At 42.2% G+C, this 26,264-nt stretch overlaps 1 long non-coding RNA gene across 3 annotated transcripts in view; it reads right to left on the reverse strand.

Annotated features, from left to right (window-relative positions):
- Positions 1 to 301: 301 nt before the first annotated feature.
- Positions 302 to 26,264, reverse strand: part of LOC125695943 (uncharacterized) — a 52,056-nt gene continuing 26,093 nt past the window's right edge. For 2 of the 3 annotated variants that reach the window (XR_007378116.1, XR_007378117.1), the window contains exons 2-3: positions 19,885 to 19,972; positions 17,996 to 19,767 (exon numbers count right to left, since the gene is read on the reverse strand). This is a non-coding gene — a long non-coding RNA (uncharacterized LOC125695943). Of the gene's footprint in view, positions 361 to 17,995; positions 19,768 to 19,884; positions 19,973 to 26,264 lie in introns of those variants that run through there. The other variant, XR_007378118.1, reaches the window with a different exon arrangement.

Here is a 26,264-nt window from a genome sequence, read left to right on the forward strand (position 1 = left end):
GTCCAATTAACCTTCCATCATAAGCAACTTTTTTTAACAGACTCTCCATTTCAAAACTTTATACAAAATAGTAAGAAGAGAGGTACTAAGTTAAAAACAGCTGAACTCCCATGGCACAGGCAGCCCATCAGCTGAATCACAATAATTGACCACGAGCATGTTCTTAGCATGCCCCAATTGCAGGGTAAAGTGTGTTAGTTTAAACCACCATGAAGGTGCCCGCACTCTGCAATAGTCAATAGGCTGCAATGTGGCTATTGCAGTACTCACCACATCTCAGGGCAGCCTTACCTGTTCCATAGGTGTAACTTGGAATCTTCCACCAGTACATGCCAGGCCATAAAGAGACACTGTTCAAAACTGAAATTAAGCAAAAGAGAAAGAGCAGGAATCAAGAACTGCTTCTCAGTGTTACTTCAAGCAGCAGGGTGTGACGTATCTCCGCCACCACCCTGGGCTGGTCCAAATGGTGAAATTTCACCCTGTCGTGGATCGTGAGTCTTAGGAGCATGTAGTCCACCTCAGATCTCAGCACATTCCTAGAATTTTAATGCAGCCTGAAACAGGAAATTAACACTTCAGAAGATCTCAATGAAACACTGTTTTTCACTTTTTGCTTTTACAGTGTAAAGTTATTTCATGTTGGCTACAGATACTGTTTATCAAACAGACAGGTTGTGATTTTATATTACAGTAATGCTGCTACTATTGTTTTTCCTAGCCTTCATTATTACAAACCTAAACAATACTTATTTATTCATTTAGCGAACAGATTTATTTTACACTAATGAGAAAAGCTATCCAATTTTGATGAAACAAGCAGTCAGGTGGTGGTTTTCAACCTAGTCAAAAGCAGCAAAATCAAAAGGATCCTATGAAAAAATCTGATTTGAAAAAAGGATGTACTGCAGCAGGGGAAATGTCTCCTTCCTTAGCCAAACAGTGAAGCTATATATAGTGAGCAGTAACAGTGTTTATAGCAGTTAATAGCTACAAACACACATATAACAATACAGGTCTTATCCTTGTAGGAATCCACAGTGGTGTACTTTTACTGGTCTTGGCTTCAGTTCCTTCTCTTTAGGTCTTATTCTTTCTCACACTCCACTTCCTCAGTGTTGTTCTGCAACCCAAAGGAGATTTAAACAAAAAAAATAAACTTCCATTACTCTTTAAAAAACAGCTATTTTCCAAAGAGACTCAAAATTCTGAATAATCAGAATTTGATCATTACTCAGAGAGCTGGTTACCACCTGCAAGTCCTGAATATTCTGCTCCAAGTTATCTCCATCACAGAGGAAAAGAGCAGTAGTAGAATTTACTCATAGTTCTGAATTTGCAGAAACAAAAGGGAAATCTCACCTCTGACAAAGATGAAAACATCAGACCGTGCTGACTGAAAAAAAAACCAAACAAGTACGACAGATGTTTGAACACTCTGTGCATATGTGGAAGTTGTTCAGATTGAGTTTTGACGTGGATTCCCACAGTATCCTTGTATCCAAACTGAGAAGTTACAAGCTGGCAAGGTAGAATACAAATGATGGATGTGAAGCTGGACCATTGGGTTCAAAAGACAGCAGTCAACAGCCAATCTAACTGGCATCTGGTTATGAATAACAATATGAATGCTGGCATCATTAAGCATCTTCATCAGCAGTCTGGATGGTGGGATGAAGCACACCCAAGAAGCACACAGATCAAACCAATATTGTTAACACATTGAAGGAAACATTTTTTCTTCTTGGTGCTTGTGATGCCACTATACACGCTTTAACATCCCCCAGTACAGGAATGAGCTCAAAAACTGAAGGGAATTCAAAGGAAAAACACTGAGGAGGTTGGGGATTGGAGTACTTGCTCAACAAGGAGAGGGAGCTGGGCTCATTCGGCCCAGAGGTAACCTGGCTTCATGTAGATCTAACAGCAATCTGCCAGGGTCTCTGGGGGATTATACAGAAAATGAGGTAACTTCTTTTCAGAGGTGCACACTGAAGGGACAAGAGCAACAGGCATGGGCTTTGGTGAGGGAAATTTTGACTCAATGAAAGAAAAACAACTTCACTGTAAAGATGGTTAAGCAATGGATAAGGTTGTACAGGAAAAAATAAAAAGCTATCTCCATAGAGACATTCAGAATTAGAGAATGCTGTAAACAACCTGATGTAACTTTGAAGCTAGCCCTGTTCTGAGCAGGAGATCAGACCAGGAAACTTTCAGAAGTCCCTTTCAACATCTCTGTGACTCTTCATTTATAAAGTAAAACTAAATTCTACTCTGACATGCTTCACATGAATGTATAAAGAAAGGAAAATGAAAGCCTTAAGATGTAACCTTTTAATTCATACAATCAAGTTAAATGAAATCATTTATGATTTAATGTAGAAGTATTACACATGTCTTTAATCATGCAAATGTCAACTGTGCTTTCCTTCTATACAGTTCATAAGCTATGCTTATCAACATGGTATCTGATCAGATCCTCGTAGTGCTGCTCTGAGCAGCATAACATCTGGCGTGTAGTTTGTTTCATGGTTACTGGCATTCTCTTCTATCTGCTTAGATCTTGACTCCTTTTGTTAGGGACATTCACATAAACAGGATGTTTCTCTTTCTGCCTGTACTGATATCACATTGATGTGAGTTCTCCTGCAATAGCCATTTTTAGCAAGGTAACATTAAAGGCTGTGATTACCAGCAAACAAAATCAAACCTGCATTCAAAATGACAGAATAAAATGGAATCTTGTCCAGCTCCTACGAAAGAAACTGCTCTCTGTCTCCACTTTGTCTGATAGCAGCAAATGTAATTTGCACAGCTGTTCTTCAGGGACTTATACAAAGGCTTCAGGCTCTGGGAAGACCTAACCTTTGTTTTTTTCTAGTTTGATTTTATCTCATTTTTATAAGGTCATAAATCAAGGCTAGAGAGAGGGAAAATATATTTGGGCTTTTGAATGCAAAATGAGTAAGAAAAAAAGCTGTAATTTAAAGCGAATTCCTTCTCTCCCCCTCTCCTTTTTCCTCCCAAGTGCAAGCTCCCTGCTGTACAAATCAAAAGTACGCACTGAGATGGTTCCTAAATCTTTTATGAAATGGGCCCTTCACCTGCACTTCAATGGAGCTTGCTGTGCATTAAAATTTCTTTTAATGGCAGAAGGAAATAATTCTACAATTACAGTTCTGTACTTCCTGCCACACCTGGTATTTGGGCTGAATGTGGGACAGATGAATTATAGAAGTCATGGAAGGTTAAAAGAAATGGTTTTAGTGCCCTTTCTGCTATATTCTTAGGGACTATGAGACCTGGAGGTCTCTAGTCATGGTGGGAAGTGACCCAGCAAGTGTGGCCAAGGTCAGCATTGTCAGGTTGCTCAGGGGCCCAGCTGTGTGCCAAAACTCCCCCAGAGAGTGAGCACAAGTGCCCCTAGGAAGGCATGACCATCATCCTTGGATGAGTATCTCCTAGAGTGCCTTCAATCCACTGGTGTGCTCTCATGGCTGGAGGACATGCGGGGAATTTGACATGAGGTACCCTATGGACACGTATCAATTTCCCCAGCCATGGACAAGCAGATTCTCTGACATCAGGTATGTTCTTTCCTGTTACTCAGCCCTCTTGCCATCTGCCACCTGCACAAAAGCTCCCCACTAACCACAAGGCAGAGGACGTACAAGCACTACTTTGTTTCCCCAAATCCTCCCTCTTGCACAGTATCCTCTATCCCATAGGAGACACCCCTGCAGTTCCTTGCCCTTGCGCAGACAACTGAGGGCTGAAATAATTGATTCATTCTTTTCTTAAGTTGTTGACATTCATACAGACCAGGCAAGACTAACTCAGATCAATGCAGCTCACAAGGGTACGTGCTCTCAAACGTACTCAGCACCAGTCTTCAAAGCAACCCCCTCAAGCCCAAAAACAACTAAAAAGAAGGCTTCAAAGGAGCTGTCTACCCCCTCCACAACATAATGTCCCATGCTCACTATAAACAATGGTAAGAGAAAAATCTGCCCTAACAAGATTCAAGGAAGACATTGAAGTAAACTCAGCTGGATTCCCTAGGAAGAGCAGTTTCTTTTACCATGGAAGAGAGATTTTTTTCTTCATAGTAGGCATGTTTAATAATATACAAGCTGTAGTACCATCATCCAAATATTTGTTTTTATCCATGTGCAGGCAAATCTGACACTGTTCAACAGTCAGCTCTTGCTTTCCTGTACACTTCCCGTGTGAAATCTTTCCTTACAGGTTTTTCAGTTTTATAAATACATATACTACCTCAAATACTGCCTTCTACTTGCTGTTCAGGTACAAACTCCAATTACAAATTGTGGGCAGGGTAGAGAAAACCCCAATTTCCTTACACTCTAACCCATGATAGTTTAGTATTTTGGCTATTGCTTTGTTTTTATTTGGCATCAGATATGAGATATAAATTGAGCTTCTAGTAATTCTTCATCATTGCTTTTTGCATCTATCTGCCAGTAAGTTTATTAAAACCTGAAAAATTAATACGACCTTTCTTTTCATGTATGTTGCTTTCCCCTTGCAGTGCCTTCAGTCTAAATCAGAAGTCATTGTATTTAATCAGTTTTTTTAACTACAAGTTTAGGAAAAGAGAACTAGATGTACGAAAAATGATAAAAGCATTTTCAATATCATGTTACAGTTTGCTACATTTCTTCCTGTGCTGCGTTGGTACATTCTGGATCCTATTTTATTTCAGCCTGTTTCTCTGAGTCCAGAAGCAATTGGTGCATTATATCAGGACTAGATGTTCTTGTGAAGACTTGTACACAGCTAAGAACAAAGTTCATTCATGCTTTCTAGGTGCTCCTGAAATGAAGTATTAGTTTTGCTACTGATAGTATCAGGAGTTTTGTAATGCCAGAAAAGATGTTTTCTTTCTCAGTCTATATTGTTTGGAATACTATAACAAGAAAAGCCCTTGGGAATGGCACTGAGTATCTTGAATTACATCTGTTTTAATCTTGTTACCTAGTCACTGCCAAATTGCTGAAATCTCACTTCCTTCTCTGAAAAATAACAAAGAACCTCCACACCATTTTTGGAGGCTTCATGCCACAACCATTCTTATTTTCTCATGCTGATTTACCCCAAACTCTGTCTGCACAGCCGAGTAGTGATTGCTATACATACAAACCGATAGATGAATAGCTCTCCCACATATCTTTGTATTTCCTTATCTATCAGATTAAGGGCTCACTATCTGGAATGTCTTTTCCTATACCCTTGTTCAGTAAAACACCTTTCTGTTCTAATTCCAAGACAACAAAATGTATCTTCTAATCTGTAGTGACTGGCAGATGGGCAATACCAAGTACCAACCCTTCCAAGTGATGTTTTTTGATGCTTCTTTGATTCCATTCTCTTTTTAATGTTAGAAGACTCAAGCTTGCTAAGTGAGCTTTCTTAGTCAGAAATCACATTCTGTTGTCTCTGCAATCATGGTCTGTTCTCATCTTCACATAATTGCTGCTTTATTAAGTAAAGTATTTAGAAAATTTCTCCCAAAATCCTTACACTGACTGCTTCTTAAAAATTAAACGCTAACAGAACAATTTCTCTCCCATCACTAGAGGAATATCAAGTAGAAGGGCTGTTTTTCTATTTTACATTTTTTTAACCTTCTCCCTGCAAAATTGCATCTGATAGACACCATAGTGATGTGGGTGATGTAAGAGCTAAAGAAGAATTAGAACAGCACAATATGGAATAGCATGTTGCTCATCTTAGTGAGGGCAGGCAAGAGATAGTGGGAAGGCCTCATGAAAGAGGAAGAGAAGGAAGAGAATTTGGGGGGTCTATTCCTTACCTGGTCTTGCAAATTCCTGCTGCTGGGACCATACTTTTCAAATCAGAACCCATAGCTTCACGTGCAACAGAATCATGTTGGAAGAGAACAGAAAAGCTGAGCTGATACTGCATCAAGTAAATCACAGGAGAAGATTCACATATTCAAAACTATTGTTTTACCTCACAGAGGGAAATGAATAGTGCAGCGCTGGCATTCATAGATTTATGCTGATGTTCTGCTAGCTCAGTTTTAATTACAGGCAGACAAGTCAGGAGCACGCACAAAAATTAAAATCTTCATTGCAGAGATTGGAGTGCAACTGTTCCAGCAGCAATCACTAACAAGAGACACCGTTACTGGAAAGACAATACCTTTCCAAAGATGCAGGAGCCAAGAACCCAACAACATATCTCACAACAAGAATATGAGCACAGAGGAACTTGGATATTTCTTCCACACAACTCAGGACAAACTCCATTCCAGAAAGAAGGTGTTTGAGAAAGAGGTGAGGTAGCTGAAATCTGACAGCCCACAGAACCAAGCCACATAGTTCGCTGACAAGAACTGACATTTGTTGCCATGTATTGACTCACAAAACAGCCCTATCATTGTGTATGCACTGCTTTACTATCTCATTCTGTGCACATTTTTCAGTACGTACTACAGATTTTGGCTAATGAAATCCTGGCAAACACAGATGTAATTCTTCTGAAATGTAGAACTTTATCCACTGAAAATATTTCCCTTGACATCTATATTGCACCTTGCAGGCTCTGCAAGCAGGGAGTGGGTAGAGGTAAAGCCACAGCTTAACAGAACATTATTAAGATGATAAAAATATATTTTACAGGTGTATTGTGATGTACATTTAATAAAGAACATGGTTAGATTTCTTTGACAGAAGAACTGCAGTAGCATCAAAAGAAAATCTCCTTCCAACATGCTGTGGTCGCTGAAAATAAATAACCCCTCTCACTTGCAGCATTTGACGTACTGCCACTCTTGAAGAGTTATGTTATCCCCAGTGCTGTATTTTTAAAATATTTTTTCAAAATTCCATTGCCATCACACTGTCAATGTTCACAGTTCATAGATGCACAGAACTGTGGAGGTTGGACTGAACTTCAGGAGGCCCCTAGACAACATCCTGCTGAGGTTTCTCGTACTTTTGCCCCGTCAGATCCTGAAAACTTTCAAAGGCACAGATTCAACTGCAATTCACATCTTCAGCTATAAATGTCTTCGGTTTTCCTCTTAAAAAAAAAAAAAAATTACTCAAAAGAAAATCTTTCACATTCTAGGCAGCATAAAACATTTTTCTCCTGATTTACTGACATGGTTTCAATAGACCTGACAAGTGACAACCAGTCTGGAGGAAATTCCAGCAGCAGTTACATAAATGTCTGAAAACAGGCATGTTTAGAGAGGGAATGTTGATGCTGAGACATGGTTGTGTTGCTACAGGCATTGCTAGGCATCAGCTAGCCAGCACAACAGTCATAACTCTTCTCTGATCAACTCCAGGTCAGTTCTATTTGGATGACACGTACATTTAATTATCTTCATGTCAAAGAAAAGGGAGAATTAATTACGCCTAAAACCACAGTTTTAATTTTAAACCGATTTATACACTGTAGTTTTCCCTATTCAAAATATAACTTCCAAAAAGCTTAGTATCAAATATATTTTTCATATCAGGCAGTGCAATCCCTTCCTCCTTCTGTTGTGAAGGAACAGATCGTTCAAGACAAGAGGCTAGGCTGTGCTAAAGGCAGCTAAAATTACAGCCAGTTCCCAAAATAGATGTCAAAAACTCAGCAGGCTCCTCTTCCCTCCATGGCTACCCACACTGTGGGAACTGTTCCATCAGCTCATTACACAGCACTTCTCCCACCTCCCCACGCCCAGAGAGGAGACCTTGCCTTCTGCTCCCACATTCCCTAGTTTAACATCTGAATTTAGCCTTGGAGAGCATCTGCAAAATCAGGTAGTTAATTTGCATAGAAATAAGAAATAACATTGGCTGCTTTTTTATTTCCAGGCCATTGCACGCTGAGGAGAAACTCAGGTCTACATAGGGAAGCAGTTTTTGAACCACTGGTGTGTGAGCAAGGATGTAATAGAATTGAGATTTCCACCTTCAGCAGATGGCAGCTGAAAAGCTCCTGCATTCATCCAGTCTGGCAATAAACAGAGGATCTCCTCGTCCTTCAGGGGACACAGTTTGTGTTGACATAGTCCTCCACAAACGTACTCCCTCTCTCCACTTTCAGTAGCTCGGCAGGGTTTAAACCATGTCCCATGTACACAGAATCAGAGTCATCTAGGCCAGAAAAGACCTTCAGAATTATCAAGTCCAGCCATCACCTAACCTACCAAATCCCTTCACTAAACCACATCCTTTATTTCCACATCCATGTCTTCAATATCTCCAGAGAAGAGGATTCTACCACTTCCTGGGCAGACCAGTCAAGTACTTGACAGCCCTCTTTGTGAAGATATTCTTCCTAATGTCCAACCTAAACCTCATCTGGCACAACTTGAAACCATTTCCTCACACTTTGTCATCTGATGAAAGACACCAGCACTCTCCTTTTCCTATGTAATCAAGACCCTACAACTTCTACAAATGTTTCTCACTAATATTAAGCATCTTCAGTGTGAAACACCACACAGACTACTGCAGTTGAGCTTTCAACTGTGGTCTCAAGTTATAGCTTTATGCCTGCTCCTAAGCAGTCACCTGGTTGGCAAAAACAGGCATACATGCCGTCAGCCAGATAGCAGAACTTGTGGAAGAGCTTTCTCCTTTGCACCCCCTCCAAGCCTTTTGCTAGCATCACGTGGCTTGCTCCAAGGAGAGAGCTGGGAGCACATGCTGGCCTCTCAGGCTGAAGAAAGCATGTCCTGGAGGTGCTAAAGCCCAGCAAACCCATCTGCACCAACAGCTTATTGCCAGGGGATGTGCCCAATTCCCATTGTGCTGGGAGAAAGTCCTTCTCTCTCCTTTATCCATTTCAGGATGTTTTTAGAGCACCAATCCCAAGGCCACCCACACCCCGGCTTTCTCTTCCAGCTCTCTACAAAACCACAGTTATGAAGTAATCAGGACAGTTCAGCAATCAGCACCTTGTTATAATCTTTTCTCTTTGATAGCTGGTGGGGAATAAATCACTGACTGGAGCTTGCTATAGATATGCTACATAAGCAGAGATAGTATCTCTAAAAAAAGATAGGAAGTACAGAATAATCAGGGATTCTGCAGCTAGCAGACAAAGGCATTTTCTCTGCCATAGAAAATGCCATATTTTCCTGAGTATTTCCCATGCAATTTTACCTTCATTCAAATGTAAACACAGAGTCCGGAATACAAGAGTTCTCTAGTGGTTCTGTAAATTTTCAACATGACTAAACAGAGGTTTAAACAAAATTGGAAGCAAAATATAAGCTTTCTGGTTCCCAGTGTATACAACCTTACATTTGAGTCAGACAAGATGAAGGAGAGAGTAACATGAGTAGGAGAAAGGCCATATAGAATTTCATCTTTTAATGTAATCTAAATGGAAAATCTGGTATAGAGATTGAAATAGCAAAAGAGCAACCTCAAAGCACTTATTGATAACAATAGGTGTAGCTTAGAAAAAGGTTCTTATGCTCCAAATATTTTTGCTGATGAATGAATGCCTTCAGGCATTTGTTTTGACTTTCTCCATCACTACTTCAGAGAAGCCTCAATAGACATCGGATCAAACCACAGAGAATCTGCATCAGTGTTTAGGAAAATACCGAATATTTTTTCTGATGTCTGAAGATGAGCATTATCAACTCCTCTCCAGTTGCAGCCAGCACCTATTGGAGCTTGACACAGACATGTTCACATTTAAATTCCAATTCAGTAGGGTCAGAAATCTGTCAGAAGAGCTCTCTGTTCAAAGTACGCTACCTATTGCTGCTCATTTTTGGAGCATGCCTTGATTTTAAAAAGCTAATAAATGTATTCTTACTTCAATTTTTAACTGCTTCACTCTGCAATTTATTTCATCATTCCCCTAAAAGGGCTGATGAGAGTGACAGCTCATTATTATTTTTTATCATCCTTTTAGCGATAATAGCATTAGAATTCATCACCTTGAGAAGACACAGGGCTATTCAAGATACAGGAACTTATGTTTAAGGTTATAATTTTTCTTTGAAGCCCAGTGTCCTGAGACTTCAAAAAGAATTTTCCTCTGCAGTAAGGAAGGATTGGTATAGAGGAAGAAAAAAGCTGTAGTGTTGCAAGTTAAGGTATCCAATCTCACAGTATAAAAATTGCTTGGAATCTGTGCTTGAATTTATCTAAGTATTTACAGAAGCCAGACCTTCTACTCTCAAAAGTTTAGTAACTGCAATTTGCAAATGACTACAGATGAGTCTTAAATCACCAACTATATTTCTTCATACTTACTGTCATTGTACTTTGTGGCACGCTGCTAGAGACAGGCCAATTGAGATGTTACAAATATATTTGATAAGACTTTCTGCTCCCTGGGCTCTCTGCTCTTATTCCCATCAGCTGACTAATGAACAAGCAGGACAACCTCAAATCAGCCTCCAATTAGCCCAGTTAATTAGTTCCGGTAAAATACAACCCAAACCTGTTCATTGCTGTAGCGAAAAAGAAAAAAAGGTAATTTTGTTCCCATCTCCTTGTTCCCCCAGTTCAAACTAAGATCATCTCTTGGTGTTTGCACACCCTGTAGCCTGCCAACATTCACACCCCCAGGGAAGTTTAACAGAATCAAGGAAATGGGGAGATCCATAGCCGTGGAATAGGCAGCAAGCATCCAAAGGGATGATTCTCCTTTACATCTAAAGCACATACACGTGCCTGTAGCTCACCTATTAGCTGTTTGATTCTAATTCCTTTGGACGTAGAATCTATTGCTCTTTCCAAACCAAGCCTTTCTTTTCTTTTTTCTACATTAAAAGTAGATTGAAAGTTCTAAAAAATTAAATGTTTTAAGTCTAGCTTTCATTCATTTCTTAGTAGTCAAGGTGGATGGACCTGGGACTATCCCAGGACTTAGTCACATCCCAAACTGCACCCAAAGACCCTGAGTGGCACCTGGGCAGAGCACCAGCAGGAACAGCAAAGGCTGCTGTATGTAGAGGAGGCAGAAAAGGCAGCTGGTACTAGTCCATGGAAGAGGAGCAGTTGGAGGAAGCCTGGGAGAAGCATTGTTCAGGTCAGAACAGATGTGACAGGCGGGTAAGTGGATGCAGACAAGTGTCAGGCAGGAGGTTGCCTGGTCATTTGCAGATAGCGATGACACCTTCAGAAATGCTGGGGAAGTTCCCAGAGCATGAGCTCGCTCCCAACTGCTCTCGCATCCTTTGTGCTCTATGCTGCAGCCCAGTGAGGTCATTCCCCCTTCCTCCTTCCTCTCTCCTTTTGTGATGAAGTGACATCTTTGGCTCCAAACCGGATGAGGGCAGAGCAGGCAGGAGTTCACTTCCTTCCCAAGGCAGGTCAGCTCCCTGTCACGGAGTGCAAGACTGAGGGCTGCCTTAAGACTTTTCAAGGCCTTTGGCATAGAGATGAGGAAGGACCCGCAGCTCTCACAGTGGAGCAGCTACTATGTTTCTGCTAAGCAGTTTAGGCAATTTTCATGCCCACAATGCAACCCTGCAAAAAAGAGAAGGGTGTGCTCATCAGGGAAACACTGCCCTCTGGTCGGTGGCTGTGGTTTGAAGGGGCAGGAGGCACAGCTCTCCAGTACATGGAAACGAAGCAGTGTCTTTCAAATATTCATGTAGAAATCTCATTCCTAACACACCTTAAGCAAGAAGCATTTATGTCAGAATAAATGGCAGCTAGTTGGACTAGCAGGTATGGAGGTTAGGCCAGCAGAAATGGGTAGGTGGCTTTAGGCATGTCCAACCTACACCTCGCAGGCTGCATGCAGCCTGGCACAGCCAGTAATGCTGCCTGCCCTGCACCAATGTGGCAGTGGCTCTTTCCCACCAAGCAGCCCAGCCCAGACACAAAACCAGCACACAGAAGAGCTGTACTAACTCTGTTTCGAAGTAAAATGGGGAATTGCATACAGCGGAGGTATAGGGGCCCTAGTATGAATGTATTTGATCTGTGGATTCACTCCTACCTTACACAAACCCTAAACTGGACACATCTTTCCCTCTTTGCCTCTACTTTTTTACTGCCTTGAAAGCATATACAGACCATCGTGGGGAACTTGGCAGTGGAGCAGTTTAAAAGCCAAATGTATGATACAGTAAGCAGAAAATTCTGGTGCACATGACTGTTAACTGATATTTAGTCAGCAAAAATTCATTGTTAAACAAGCAAAAAGGAGTAGGGATTAGGGAGAGAAATTAAGACCTGCTGCATCCTGTAAACCTGGGCGCTGAGGTCAAACGCTAAAACCATGAAATAAAAACACAACTGTTCAAGTCAAAACAAGACCTGACAATACGTTTTGTGTATCAGAGAATTGTTCTAGAGATTTCATTATGTGAGAGGCCAGGGGAAATAAGCATAAACAGTGATCAGCTAATAAACTTTTAGAAGATGTGACACTGCTTGCATCCAGAAACACTTCTAATCAATCTCCCTCATATTACACATTTATTAAGCCTCTAAAAGGCTTAGCAGTTCCATGATGAAAAAAAATTTTCCTTTATAACTATAAATCATGAGGTGTGTCAGTGGCACTTCAACCTTAAAAACCAACACTCAACTGCTAAATGAACAGGATCCCAGCTGATCTGATGTGCCATTTAACTTGTCTGGTGAAAACTTCCCATCCATCTTGCTCTCAAGTAGCTTGAAGGAGACTGCTGATAACTGCAGCTACAAACAGAAAAAAGCTCTCTCCAAAGCAGGAAGGCACGGATGGGGATTTTCAGAGCTGAGCAGATCTGTGTGCAGGAAAGAGCAAACACTTCAAGCCTGGGCAGCACCAAACAGGGACAAAAACCCAGCCTGGAACAAAAGCTAGGCTAAACCAAGCCAAATTTCAAGCAGCCAAGATGCCAAGCTGACATACTGCAACTAATGGATCTGACCTGAAGCACCATAACTTTTCACAGGACCAATGTTTTTCTTAGTGGCATCCTTTTTTTTTTTTTTTTTTTCCCCTCATTTCTGTAAGGATTCACAGAATTTTCAACTCCATTTAAGTGTAAATTTCCGCTGCTGGCATACTGTATTTTGCCACTTAACACTGTACAGCACAAAGCTGGTTCTCTAGCATGTTGTTACAAGCAAACCCTACGGCACCGTAGGAGAAAAACAGTAATCAATAAAGCACTACTATATGAGGTGCTCAAAACAAAATGCAGTATTCTTCTGAGAACAGCTTTGAGAACAGACATCTTCTGTGAGCATGCTGGTACTTAGACCTCATTAAGTAAAAGCACTACTGGATTAATTAGTTAATGTCTGCTAAGCTCTCTGAAGTAATATGGTACTGTGTGTATCAGTGCCAGCTGTTATTTATTTCAGAGGTAGTGGGGTATATTCTGCATTTGACTGTGCCATTACAATCTGCTTTGGCTTGAATCATGAGATCTGAATAAAGGAGAGGTGCAAGATCAGAACAGAATTCGATTCCTAAACTTTAAAAACACTGCTTTTACCATCTGCCTCAGACATCAAATTCTATCCCTTGCCAGACAAAATAGAATTTTCTGATACAAATAAGAGGTGTATCACATCCACAAAAAGCAGTCCTCCCTTGTTTACTATTTTCTCACAGGCCATAAAACAATACAATATACTAAGAAAGAGGAAAGCTTAGCAGCTCCAAGAAGCGCAGAACATGAAAATGGCAGAAGTGCTACGTAGCTGAGGTATGGACAACAGGGGAGCTATTACTCTATGAAAAAAGCATAACCAACTGCGTCAGCTCTAGTTCTTCACAAAAATCAGAGTTAGTCACATGTGTGCCAATGTCAAAAATAAGACAGATGAAAACCCTAAAATGTAACCCATACAGTCTCATAAGTGTACTTGAGTGGATTTTATCAAGGCAGAATAATACTGGCTAGAAAGCTATCAATAAATCCTCCTTGAAAGACAATGTTGCATATCACCTCTAGTCCTTCTTAGTAATTATGTTCTCATTCAAGTTTGCTTTCACATGTTTCTTAGCCAAGAAATTGTGTGGAACTGTCCATACAGTAGGATGTCTGAAGCCCAAAATAAGTAAAGGGATGATGCACTTGCTTTTGCCCCCCAGAGAGGTGCTGTGGGAGTACAGATTCCTCCTGCCTGTAAACACGGTATCCCCATCAGCAGAGCCTGCTCCTACAATTGTGCCTCTACACTGCAGAGACCAGCTGTGCAATTCATCTGAGAACACATCCTCAGGCATCCACTTAGCACATGCAGACAGACAGTGTTCTGAAAGCTCAGCTCCCTGACCTTTTTGCACTGTATGCCACTGTGAGTGAACTCAGTACAGATCTCAGTTCTTCTGAGGTGGCAAAAATACCGTAATTATGAGCAATAGGTTTATATACTGCAGGTTACTTCAACCATTTATCACTTACAACTTGCCTATATTTACAGTACATGTACATAAGAAAATTAATGAGGATAAGTTGCAAATTTTAAATTCTGTTATTCAGTAACATCAAGAAAGGACAGCCTAATATTGGACAATGAGGACATTAAAATAAACCGTTATGTTGACTTGTGAATAAATGACTGGCCCCATATAGAACTAGATCTGAGTATGCCTGGATTCATAATCCTGGGAGTGCTGCATGCACAGAAATACACCTCGCTGTTCATCCGACTGTGTAATCGCTCTGCAAAAACCTCAAAGAAAGCAAAAGCCACTTTCTTGCTTTTAAATGCAAAGAGTTAAACCAATCAGACAATTCAGAAAAGGCCAAAGTATGAAAAATGGATTTCATTACTGAACCAAAACGCAGCACCATTCAGGAAACTGGAAACACAGGTTATTACCTTGAAACACTCAAAGAGTCTCTTTTACTATACTAGCTCTTCCCATCCATTACTCATCACAAATACCAAACTAGCCAATTTTGGCAGCAAACCACTCCCAGGAAAGATGCAGCAGCCAGGGGACAGCATGGCTAGCACAGCTCTGATTTTTGCTGGAGACAAGGGGCTGCATCTTTTTCAAACCAGCAGTTATCCCAGATCAGCAATGTCTCAATCACACAGACCCAGTACTTGTCTACCACTACAAATAGCAACTCCTTGCAGGATTTTCTCCTAAACTTCTATTCTTGACATTTGGAGTGAACTCAGAGAAGGATAGTAGTAAACAAAGAGGGACTCTGTGTGGGGACAGCAGCAAATCTACCCCTCAGCAAATCTGCTCCAATTTCCCCCCAAAAAAACACATCACGCTGTGCCCAGTCATGTGCCAAAGCCCCAAGTGGTATCAGCCTTAGAAATGAGCTGAATGGGACACGTAAGCCAGCCTGTCTTTTTGTCACAGGTATTTCAGAATCATCATTTCCCAGATAATTTTAGTTTGCTTCACCAGTTGATCCCAAGAGCAGAGGGAAATTCTGTTTTTTCTCTTAACACTGTTACACAATATTGTGTTGAGATGCATACATGCAGCCAGAGGGAAAACCAGTCTTAGCATGCACTTCTTGGCAGTATTTTTAAACAGATGTTCAGCTGTTGCAAAATGTATTGTAGTAGTGGGCTGTGCCCTAGTACAATGAACAGCCAAGGATGTAGCGACAATTGCACAGGATTAATTAAACTTCCTGAATGACCTCATTCAAAGGCCCTGCAGAGTCCAGATAAGAATCACATAGCTTGGCCAAGAGCCTTAAAAGGGAAAGGAAAGGGAGGGAAGAAGACTTTCCGTAAATGCATAATTCTTTCTCCAGTCAAGGTTATGGAGGAGCAGCACCTGCACGGCCTGGCAGAGAGCAGGGCATGGCTGCTACTCGTGCTCACTTTGAACAAAGGGAGCCAAATAGGTCAGGCGAGTGAGCAGATGGTCACAGGCAGCCCCATGACCTTATGGTTGTGCAGGCGCTCCCACTTTCCAAGTGATCCTGTTTCCTTGTCCCACAGTGCCTTGCCATTACAGAGCTCTCTCCACTCACTTGAGACCCCCAAAGCACCCAAGGCCCACAGCACCTGTGCTACAAGTAATGTAATTTTCTGGCTTGCTCCCTCAATCTCCCTGATCACCACATAAATGCATCAAAATCTGCCTCAGTCCAGCTGACAATCAGCCCATAATCTGCTCCCTACTGAAAAGATAAGAGACCATCACTACTATGTCTCCTTCCAACTATTTCAATCTTTGCAAAATCTGCTAAGGTAGTTTTGAATCTGAAGACACTCAGCTGAAGCCTTCTTGTAACGTAGCCTAGTGTTGTACTAGAAAAATATCTAAAATCATAGAGTATCCAGAGTTGGAAGGGACCCACAAGGATCACCAAGTCCAACTCGTGGCTCCAAACAGGATCACCCAAAATTTAAACCGCATTTCTGACAGCACTGTCCAAATGCTTCTTGAACTCTGGCTTGGGGCTGTGACCATTGCTCTGAGCAGCCTATTTCAGCACCCAATCACCCTCTGGTGAAGAAGCTTTTCCTAAACCCCAACCTGACCCTCCCCTGACACAGCTCCATGCCATTCTCTCTGGCCCTGTCGCTGTCACAGAGAGCACAGCTCAGCACTTCCCCTCCATTCCCTGTGAGAGCTGCAGCCGCCATGAAGCCTCTCCTCAGCTCTTCTGCTCTGGGCTGAGCAATCAAAGGCACACTCATACACCTTGCCCTCCAGACTCCCATCACCTTCACAGCCCTCTTTTGGACATTCTAATAGTTTTATGTCCTTCCTATAATGTGGCACCCAGACCACACACAGTGCTCAAGCTAAAGCCACACAGCACAGAGCAGAGTGGGACAACCCTCCATTGCTGGGTGGCAGTGCTGGGCCAGGGGTACTCCAGGGTACAGCTGGCCCTTTGGGCTGCCAGGGCACACTGCTGGCTAATGTTTAACTTGCTGTCAGCCAGAACTCCCAGATCTGTTTCCCTGGTGCTACTCTCCAACCTTTTGCCCCTCCAGTCTGTACACACATCCAGGGTTGCCTTGCTCCAGGTGCACAATCTGGCAGGATGTGACCCAGTGTTCACTCAGACAACTGCAAAAGTTATGCAAAATACTGGTATCTTGGTTAATGAAGAAAACACATCTACTAGCATGCTAATTGAAGCCAGGACACCAATTTGAGTGCTGCCCCTACTGCTGAATTTCCAACAGGCTGCCTGACCTGATTTCACCTCTTAGGCAATGAGGCAATTCAGGGAACACCATGAGCTAGCAATTGTTCTTACCAGAGAACGTGGCCAAGACTTCTTGTTCTAGAAAGAGAGCTTATCCATAGATATCAGCTGTGCAGCATCCCCTTGGGATAGCCAGGACCTGACCATTTGACTTGCTCATCAGGGTCACCCCACACAGCTCAGAGCAAACTGAGGAGGAAGTTTTTCACTCAGAGGGCGGTGACGCATTGGAGCAGGTTGCCCAAGGAGGTTGTGGATGCCCCATCCCTGGAGGCATTCAAGGCCAGGCTGGATGTAGCCCTGGGCAGCCTGTTCTCGTGGTTGGCAACCCTGCACATAGCAGGGGGGTTGAAACTGGATGATTGTTGTGGTCCTTTTCAACCCAGGCCATATCAGTCCTGCTCTGCACCGCATCCCACCCTCCATTTGTTCAGTGGCTTGGTTTTTCTATCATGACAATCAACTTACCAAGCAAAAGCACAGTCACCAGGGACCCAGCAAGGGAAGAAATGTGGCATGCATCCAGAAATGGGATGCTCTTTTCCTGCAGCAGGTAGCAGCTTTTAGATGTAAGAATTTAAACTGGAGAAATAAGTGAGATTAGCAAGGAAGCACATGGCTACTTCTCTTCCTCTGCACCAGTGTTGCTTGCTGTGTCCTACAGTGTTGGAGAAAACTTGCCGCTATAGAGCTTCATCTGCAGACTTTCTCCATCAGCATCTTGCCTACACGTGCAGTGAGTATCACATTAAACCCTTCAGCTCTGCTCACACAGCCACCGCCACTGACCTCAAAAGGAGTTTTGCTCAAAGGACATACAGAGAGAGGAGATCAGAAAGTTACCCATGGAAGGAAAAACATTCTTTACACAAATTTTATTTCTCAATACAGGAAATACCTTCAAATTTTCCTACTCTTGGTCTTGAAAGAGCAATCACAGAGGGATGTTTGGTCATCTTTGTGTTTAAGTATTATACATTAGAGATAAATTAGAGATTTATATCTCACTATATTATAAATAATACAAAGGGTTGTAAAATACTGCTGCAGAAAGTAAAAGGCCAGAACAGTTAAATAACTTTCTGAGGTCTCAGAGCAAGTTGCTGATAAGAATCAAGAACAAAATCCATGTGAAACAGCAAAACAGCACGGAATCCAACATGACTGGCAAGATGCCTATCGGTTTCAAAGGGACCATGATTTAGCCCCCAGAGTCCTGACTTCTAACCTGCCATTCCTGTGGCACAGCAGATTATCAGCTGAGAAACTCCTCCATTTCAGGCTAATCACCATGATGAAGCATGTGAAATGCATCTTGATAAGCAAGCCATGATAAATGCATTTTTAAAATACGGTTTAACAAAATAAGCCTAGTGACAGTGAAAATGTTTTCCTAGATTTATTTGCTCTATCTGATCCTGGAACCAAGTCACTGCTATTCTTACGCAGTCAAGAAGTCTAGAAAAAGATTATCATTAGCTTCAACAAAACTCTGTGAGTTTGCATCCCAAATGAGTAGTCACATAAAATTCAGCATACTGCATTAAAATAGGGTTAAACAGCTTCATTTAATATTTAGCATGGGTTTAATTACTATACAGCTTGATCTCCTGCAGTTTTTTCTTCCCACTCAGACATTGCTAAAAAATAATCAAGGGCAAGAAGAAAGAAATTACTGTGGACGTCACCACATACATTTGGGACACTTCTCTTCAATAAGGTAATAAAGAAAACCATCAAAACATTGTAATGTTTCCATGGCATCAGATGAGAAGAGCTAGCTGTAGTTACTAATATACATCTTGTATGAAGATGGCTAGACTGGCCACCAAAATCCCAGCCCATGAGCACCTCTGCAGTGAAAAAGCCAACCATTTTCTCGCAGACTGACCTACCCCATGGCAAGAGCCAGGGGCAGAGCTGCCCTTGTCAGCTGCAGGGCTTTCTCTGTGCTAAGTCCCAGACAGAGGAAGAATCTGTACAAGGCAGAGGTGGCCGAGGGACACCAGGAATAGCAGCAAATAATGGGGCTGCACCAGAGGGCCTGATATGAAGCAGGCATTGTTTGGTTTGCACAATGAGAAAATAGCAGTGTCACATCCTCTCTGCAGAGCAACATTGCTACTTCTGTAGCTTTTGTTGTCTGCTGTTAAGAAGATCCTGTTCTTAGAAAAGCACACTGAAGTATACACATTTTCAATTTTGCTTTCCACTTGTGCGACTCAATTCAGTTTTAATTCCTCTAAAGCCACATGCAAAGACCTTATGACCTTGTTTATATAACTCCTGAATGCTTCTGAGCAACACCCAGGCTTTGCTTGTAAAAGTGTATCCAAACTGAGAAAGTGGCAGTCGGAAACAAAAATTATTAATAGTTGAATCTCAAGCAGGTTGTTAAACTAAGCACATTAATCTGCTTACAGTGGAGGAACAGAGCACGCTCGTTCCCACAGCCAGATGTCCTGATGAGGAGCAGATAGCTCTCCAGCAGTGCCAGTGCAACGATGAAGTAATCCCTCTAAACATGAGGCTGACAGGTGGATCCGTGTCTGTGATAGAACAATGGTTACAGAGGCATTTCCCGGAGCAGAGATTCAGGTGGAAGCAGCCCTCAAAGTCGGAGATCTCTAAAAACCAGGTCAGGTCTGCAATTAAAAAAAAAAAAAAAGCAAAATCTTAAACTTACAACAAGCATCCACCCTGTGAGCTACTGTTTGATCCAAAGTGCTTACAGTACACAAACAGGATCCGTCAGGACTTACTCCATCTAGATGAAGATCTCACAACGTCAGATATTCACCAAGCGATCAAAGCAATTATTTTCCTTCAGTAGGGTTTTAAGAAGTAGATCTATAATGAAACAAGCAACAATAAAGCACACAGAAAACTCGTGAGAAATTTAGAAAGAAAAAACAGCCTCACCATCTGTGCTCAAGTTGTTTGGATAAGATTAGCCTTAGAAACAATAAAAATTGCCCAGAACTAGAAAAGATGGGGAAAGAAAAGCATGGTTTATTTCTTTTCACTAATGTTTGTTGTTGTATTGGCTTTGTTGTTTTCTGTTGCTGTGTTTTAATTTTGTGAGCTTTGCTTTTTTAAAGAAAGATTCATTTGATTAAGAAAAAATAGTTTTACTGAGACTTTCATCTCAAATTTGGCAAAGCAAATAACATATTTTGGACAAGCTCCTGTGTAGAATGCTTCTCAGCCCCAGCCTTAGGCTTTTCCATCACTGTCCTCTTGCACCCTGATGCCTATGTCTCCACAGAAGCGCTTGCTTCCATTTGGCTCAAGCCTTCCCCAGCTATAAAGCACCAGTTTTGTCCCAGATAAACACCCATCTGCCAAACAGCAGCTTCTTTGAGGACACCATTAGGTTTACTCTATCCCTAAGCAGAAGGACCCACCCTTGGCAGGAAGAAAGCATTAAATCCACATCACCAGTGTAAGACAAAAGCAACAAGAAAGCATCAGAATGTTTCGTAAGGAGTTAACATTCCGTTATGCCAAACTCTTGGTTTTGTAACTCAGAAAGCAAGTATTTAATATTACCATTTAGCCCAACATTATATAATCTTTATGGTAGAAAGCAAACTTCTCTGAACAGGCAAGATAGTGACGGAGCAGGTGCTCTCTGCAGGCAGAAGGATGCACTATACTCAGAGCAGCTATATCCTTACCTCCAACCAATAAGCTGTTTCAACTGCTCTGACACCTCAGAGAAGATAATCCCACTAAAAAGCACCTGATTATGCTCAGTGCTCTGGGTGAGGGGGAGCAGCACAGCAATCTGATTTCAAGCTGCACCCTCCCAGCCCCCTTCTTCACATCTCTCCTCCAGCTGCTACCCCCAGCAAATACCATCTTGGCCTTTATCCAGCAACGTGAAAAGATGACTGTAATGACTTTCTCCTTCTCTACTTCATAGCCCAGCTAGGGCTACAGCACATGAAGCCTGCTGTTTTCCAGCCCCCCTGCAGCCTAGTTGTAAACTTTGTGCAACAACCCAAATTTTGTAGCTTCTCCATGTTCAACAGCACACTTGGCTCTCCTGCCACACTCCTTAGAGATGCTGGCAGGATACAACCCCCCCCTTTTGAGGAATAGGAAAACCCTCTCACAGCTGCCAACAAAAGCTGTGGAACAAGTTATCTTTCCTTTTAAATTGACATTGCAAGAAAAAATCCTAAACATTTTCAATGTTTTTAAGTTAAAGATAGGAGGGGAATATAAACATGCTTTAGACCCACTTCTCAAAAAGAGGCTAAAGCATATGCAGGTGCAGCTTCTGCCGGTCTTCTTTGACTCTAGCAAGATGTTCTGCCCTTCAGGACATTGGTTACCACCTCAGGAAACAAAGTGCAGTACAGTGAAATCGTGAAACACTAATAGAGCGCAGGGAACAGGGGGCAAAAGAGATAGGGACCAACTAGATTTTAAGTCTATATATATTACATCAGCCAAGAAGCATAAATTCTAAGGAAAAACAAACCAGTCTGTTAGAGGAAAACACCTGCAGCTCTTTGAGAAGTCAACAGCTTTGAATTTGAACTCTTCTTTCACTGGTTTAAATTAAGCAATTAGTCAGTAACATGCCGCCAAGTTTTTCCTATTGTGCCTCCCAAACAACTATTACCCATGAGCCTCTGATAAGACCGTGGCACAAAACAGTCACAAGGGAGGGTCTACAGGAGAACTCTGAAGTTTATTGTCACACATGAAGCATAAAATGCCTTTGCTCTGTTCTCAGGAGTGGGGAAAAGCAGAGTATCTGAATCAGATTAGCCTGCTGGGTACCTAAGAAAAACAAGTGCAAGCATGCAGAGCATACTGACCACCTACTGCTCATGCATGGAGCTGATAGAGAACACGTGTGAAGACATTGTGGTGCTGGGAGGATCTGAAGACCCCCTCCCCACCACAAGCAAGCTTTCTTTTGGCTTCACAGTTTAAGCCTGGGTTACTCCCACTTCTCCTGTGATCTCCACCGCGGTGACTGTGCAACTAGTAGGAGTTTTCCCTTGTGCAAGCAGAAAGTTTTACATAGTTTTCCCCTGGAAACATTCATCTCAGCAGTCCTCTTCCACCCACCTGCATCTTCTCTAAATCCTGCTGCTCCCTCTGCATTCATTAATCCCCCAGATAGTTCTGCACTGGCTGAACTGATAGCTGGGAATCGGAAGCTTTCCCCAGGAGGGACAAGGGCAAGAAAAGAAAAAAAGAAGAAAAAGAAAAAAAAAAAAGAGAGAGAGAGAGAAAGAATGTTAGAGCTTATTTTAAGATGTGCTTTTAATGTCTGAGTGACGGAATCCACTGGGACAGCATCAAACTGTTTCTTGTGCAGTAGCTAGTACCAAAGCGTCGGCTCTATTCTCCTTAGAGCAGGGAGCTCTGTGGAACTTTTCCCATGAGACCCCACTTCCTGGGAAGGTTTATTTCCTTACTGCCCAAGATCTGAGACCATATGTGCAGAAGCCCAGAAAGGAGCCTTTGTCCACCTTGTCCCTCAGAACGATGCAGATCATCAACTTGCCAGCCCAGTGTGTTTGCCCCAGCTGCACTTTCCAGAATGCTGAAGAGGCTGTGGGAGTATTCTGTGAATCAGAAGGGCACATATTGTGCTGCTCTACTGATGGATTTGAACACCTCCAACACAGGCAGGAGCTGCAATGGGCTTGTAGCATGCACAGCACATTGCCATAATACAAATCCCACAGGGCACACATCAGCAAAATCAGGCCCTCTGACTGAAATCTACATCCCATTGGTGTCTGTGCAGAGGTCGTTCAATCTTCTGCCTGCTTTTAATCCATTTTAAAGCTGTCTTTTCATTAACATGACACAGCTGCAAATGCAAAACCGTAAGCTTCTCTGCTGAGGATTTAAGGAGGGCAAAAAAACAGAAAACAAATATAACATATATAATCGTAAGCGTATTCTTGAGACTCATTTTTTAAAAACAGTTAAGGAACAAAGACCAGGTTGGCACCACACACAAGTACAAAAACAAAAACCATCAAATCCAAGTCAGAGGAATGGAAAGTTGTGCCTCTGCATGCTGGCTTTGCCTGATATCTGCCCCAGGGCAAAGGTACCACTGCTGCCTCTGCATTTGCCCTTGGGCCAGAGACAGGCAAGTACAAACAGTCAGGCCCAGACAGTACCCAGAGGCAGGGCCAGGCACTGTCCTCCTCCATTTGCTGGTGCTTCATGTGCCTGCCTTTGGGTTTGCACTCAAAGCACACCTGCAGGCGCAGGTTGGGCTAAGCTCTCCAGAGGGACAAGCTGCATCACATCTCCAGGCCCCAGGCCAGGGATCATTAGCCAGGGGAAACATAAGATTTTTCCAGAGCAAAGCCATTGGAAACAGCTTTTGAGGAAGGAAGACAGGCTCAGATTTGTATCTATTGTCTTAAAAACAAAGGGAAACTCCAGGCAGTTTAAGAGTGACACTGGCTGAGTTAGCTGAGCCAACACGCATCACTTCACACTTCATCCCCTCCAACGGCCCCTGCCCTCTGCAGTTCTCAGCCCACCAAAGGGTTTTGGTTCTCTTTTATCACTTTCTGCTGACGTTTGGCAGATTCAGGAGACACCACTCCTGAAGCATCAGGACCATCATCCCCTCAAGAACTCTCTCACAACAATACTGAGATACCTGTCCAGTTTGCACAACCCAGGGGCTGAACACTTCCCTGCCTGATCCACACAGAACAAGATCCTATTTTGACAACCATCTACAGGACAAACACTGCCTCCTTCAGTTGGAGGGAAGGCTCCTGCACACAAAGTGCTACTGCCTGTAATGGAGCCGGTGAACTGTCAACCTGTGAATGGTCCAGAGTAGCTCCCCCACTCTTCTTCTACACTGCAGATGTCAAAGGGCTTAATCGCTGGACAGCTTGCCTTTTTCTCTCCTCAGCTAAACTCTGGATATTGCCTGCTATTAGAAAAATGGCTTCTCCTACAGCTCTTTACCATATGGCTACGTTAGCATTATTGCTCAGATTAAGGACTTCCAGCCATCTGCTGGGCTATCTGCACCTGTTCCCTTCCTGTCCCTACCTACCCCAGCCCAGTCACTGTAGGCTGGAGCAGGGCACATCCCTGGTTGCAAACAGATTTTTCCACCTCACCCCTCAGGGCTGCGAGCAAGGTGAACTAGCAGTGCAGCCATTTATTTGTTCAGGACAAACAAAATTGTTGGACAGGATCTTAAGGGGGTTTAGAAACCTCCTCTCTCTGCATGTGGGCCAAAGTCAACACCAGAGAATGCTAAAAAATCTGGCCTTTTTAGTACAAATGCTATCGCTCGGGTCACACCTTGCACAAAAAACTATTCCTCTCTCACTCCATTAGAGTCCCTGTTCCCAAATCTTAATCTGATTACAAAATCAGATTTGGAATTTCTTTTGGAATGAACAACATCAGCAACACACTTTATAATTTACTGGAAAAGTAAACCTTTAGCAAGGAGAAAAATCAAGCCATACAAAGATCTTATGGCTATTTTTATAAAGGTCCAGAATAAAATAGATCCAATTGGAAAGAACCAAGAAAAATAAAGTCCAACCAACTGATCACTTCAGGGCTAAGCAAAAGGTAAAGCATATTACTAAAAGCATTATCTAAAAAGCTTTTAAACGTTGACAGTTTCAGGGCATCAATCATCTTGCTAGGAAGCCTACATTGCTATGGTTTGAAGTGAAGGATATTCCAGTTTGCACGTGCAACCGAAGCTGTTGACAGGAGCCATTATTAAATTGTATACAGTGCAGCCTAAATACAGTCCAGTCAGCATTAAAGAAAAAGAATGCTAATGAGGCAAAACAGAGGCACCTCAGCCTAGCAACATGGAGATCTATGACTAATGAAGCATCAATGTTGCATCTCAGGTGATCAATCTTCGTAACTTTTCAAACTCTTTATTCTACATTTAAATATTTTAATATTAATTTATTCTAATGTAATCTCAACTGAATAATGAATTATATCAAAATTGGGTTTAAAAAAAACTCTAACAACAAAAAAAAAGAAATAAAACAGACTGTTGTTGATCAGCCTGAATTGATTATGAAAATACAGAGTGCCAACATTTGAATAAGAAATTCATAAAGTAGTTAAAAATGCTTGCCATGGCCTATTTCAATTTCCAAACTTATAGTTTTGCTGCTGTAATTAGATACAGGGTCAATATATACTGTCAAATGCTACAATAAGTCGGCATGGTGTATGCAGTGTTTGCAATGCATGGTTAACTTGTTTATGACCAGAGGGGTACACCCTTGCAGGGTGCACAACTCTATATGCCAACATAACTTTCTTCTCTATAAAATGAAAGTCAGACTCTCCTGCACCAGGGCACGATTCTTTGCCCACACCATCACTTCTCTGCTCTTTGTGGAGGATCAGGCTGGAAAACTGACCCAACTGAAAGCCAGCTAAAGCAGTCAGCTCAGAAACCAGTTCCCCCTTCCAGCACAACCACACAAGTGCCTTTTGCTCACATCAGGCAGAGATTGCTGGAGCACAGGGAGTGAATGAGGGTGAAATCTCCACCTGTGTTAGCAGTGCCACATTACTTTCATTCAAAACAATGGTGCATGCAGAGCAGTTTGCTCAGTATGCTTTTCTGGGTATTGTACCAAATTAACAACACGACATCAAAATGCAAGTACTGAAATATTTTGAGCCAGTGATATTTAAAAGATAATGAACTGAGTGTAGTAGATAATGGAGAAAAGAAAAAAAAAAAAAAAAAGAAGAAGAAAAAAAAAAAAAAGGAGTGAAAGCTTGAGTACCAGAGTTCCTATAGTGCTGGGGCACATTAACACCCGATGTCAACAAGAGGCTGTGTGGCCTTATGGCTTGTTCACATAACCTGATATGCACAGGAATGTGAAGATGGCTGGTACTAACAGAAGCAAAACACATCCTGGATAAATCTGTGCCTGACTGAGCAACTATCTGTAATACAGGCCAAAAGAATAAAAAGGGGACAGAGGAGTCGGGGGGGGGGGGGGGGGGCAGAAGTGATGTTAGGTTTTCATATTATGACAGTGGGAGAATACAGCTAGACACAGCTGGATGTTTCACTGGAGCAGCTCTGAAAGGGCATGGCCAGATTTGCTACCCTGGCTCC

This window comes from Lagopus muta, chromosome 7 (assembly GCF_023343835.1).
Source record: "Lagopus muta isolate bLagMut1 chromosome 7, bLagMut1 primary, whole genome shotgun sequence".
Taxonomy (NCBI): domain Eukaryota; kingdom Metazoa; phylum Chordata; class Aves; order Galliformes; family Phasianidae; genus Lagopus; species Lagopus muta.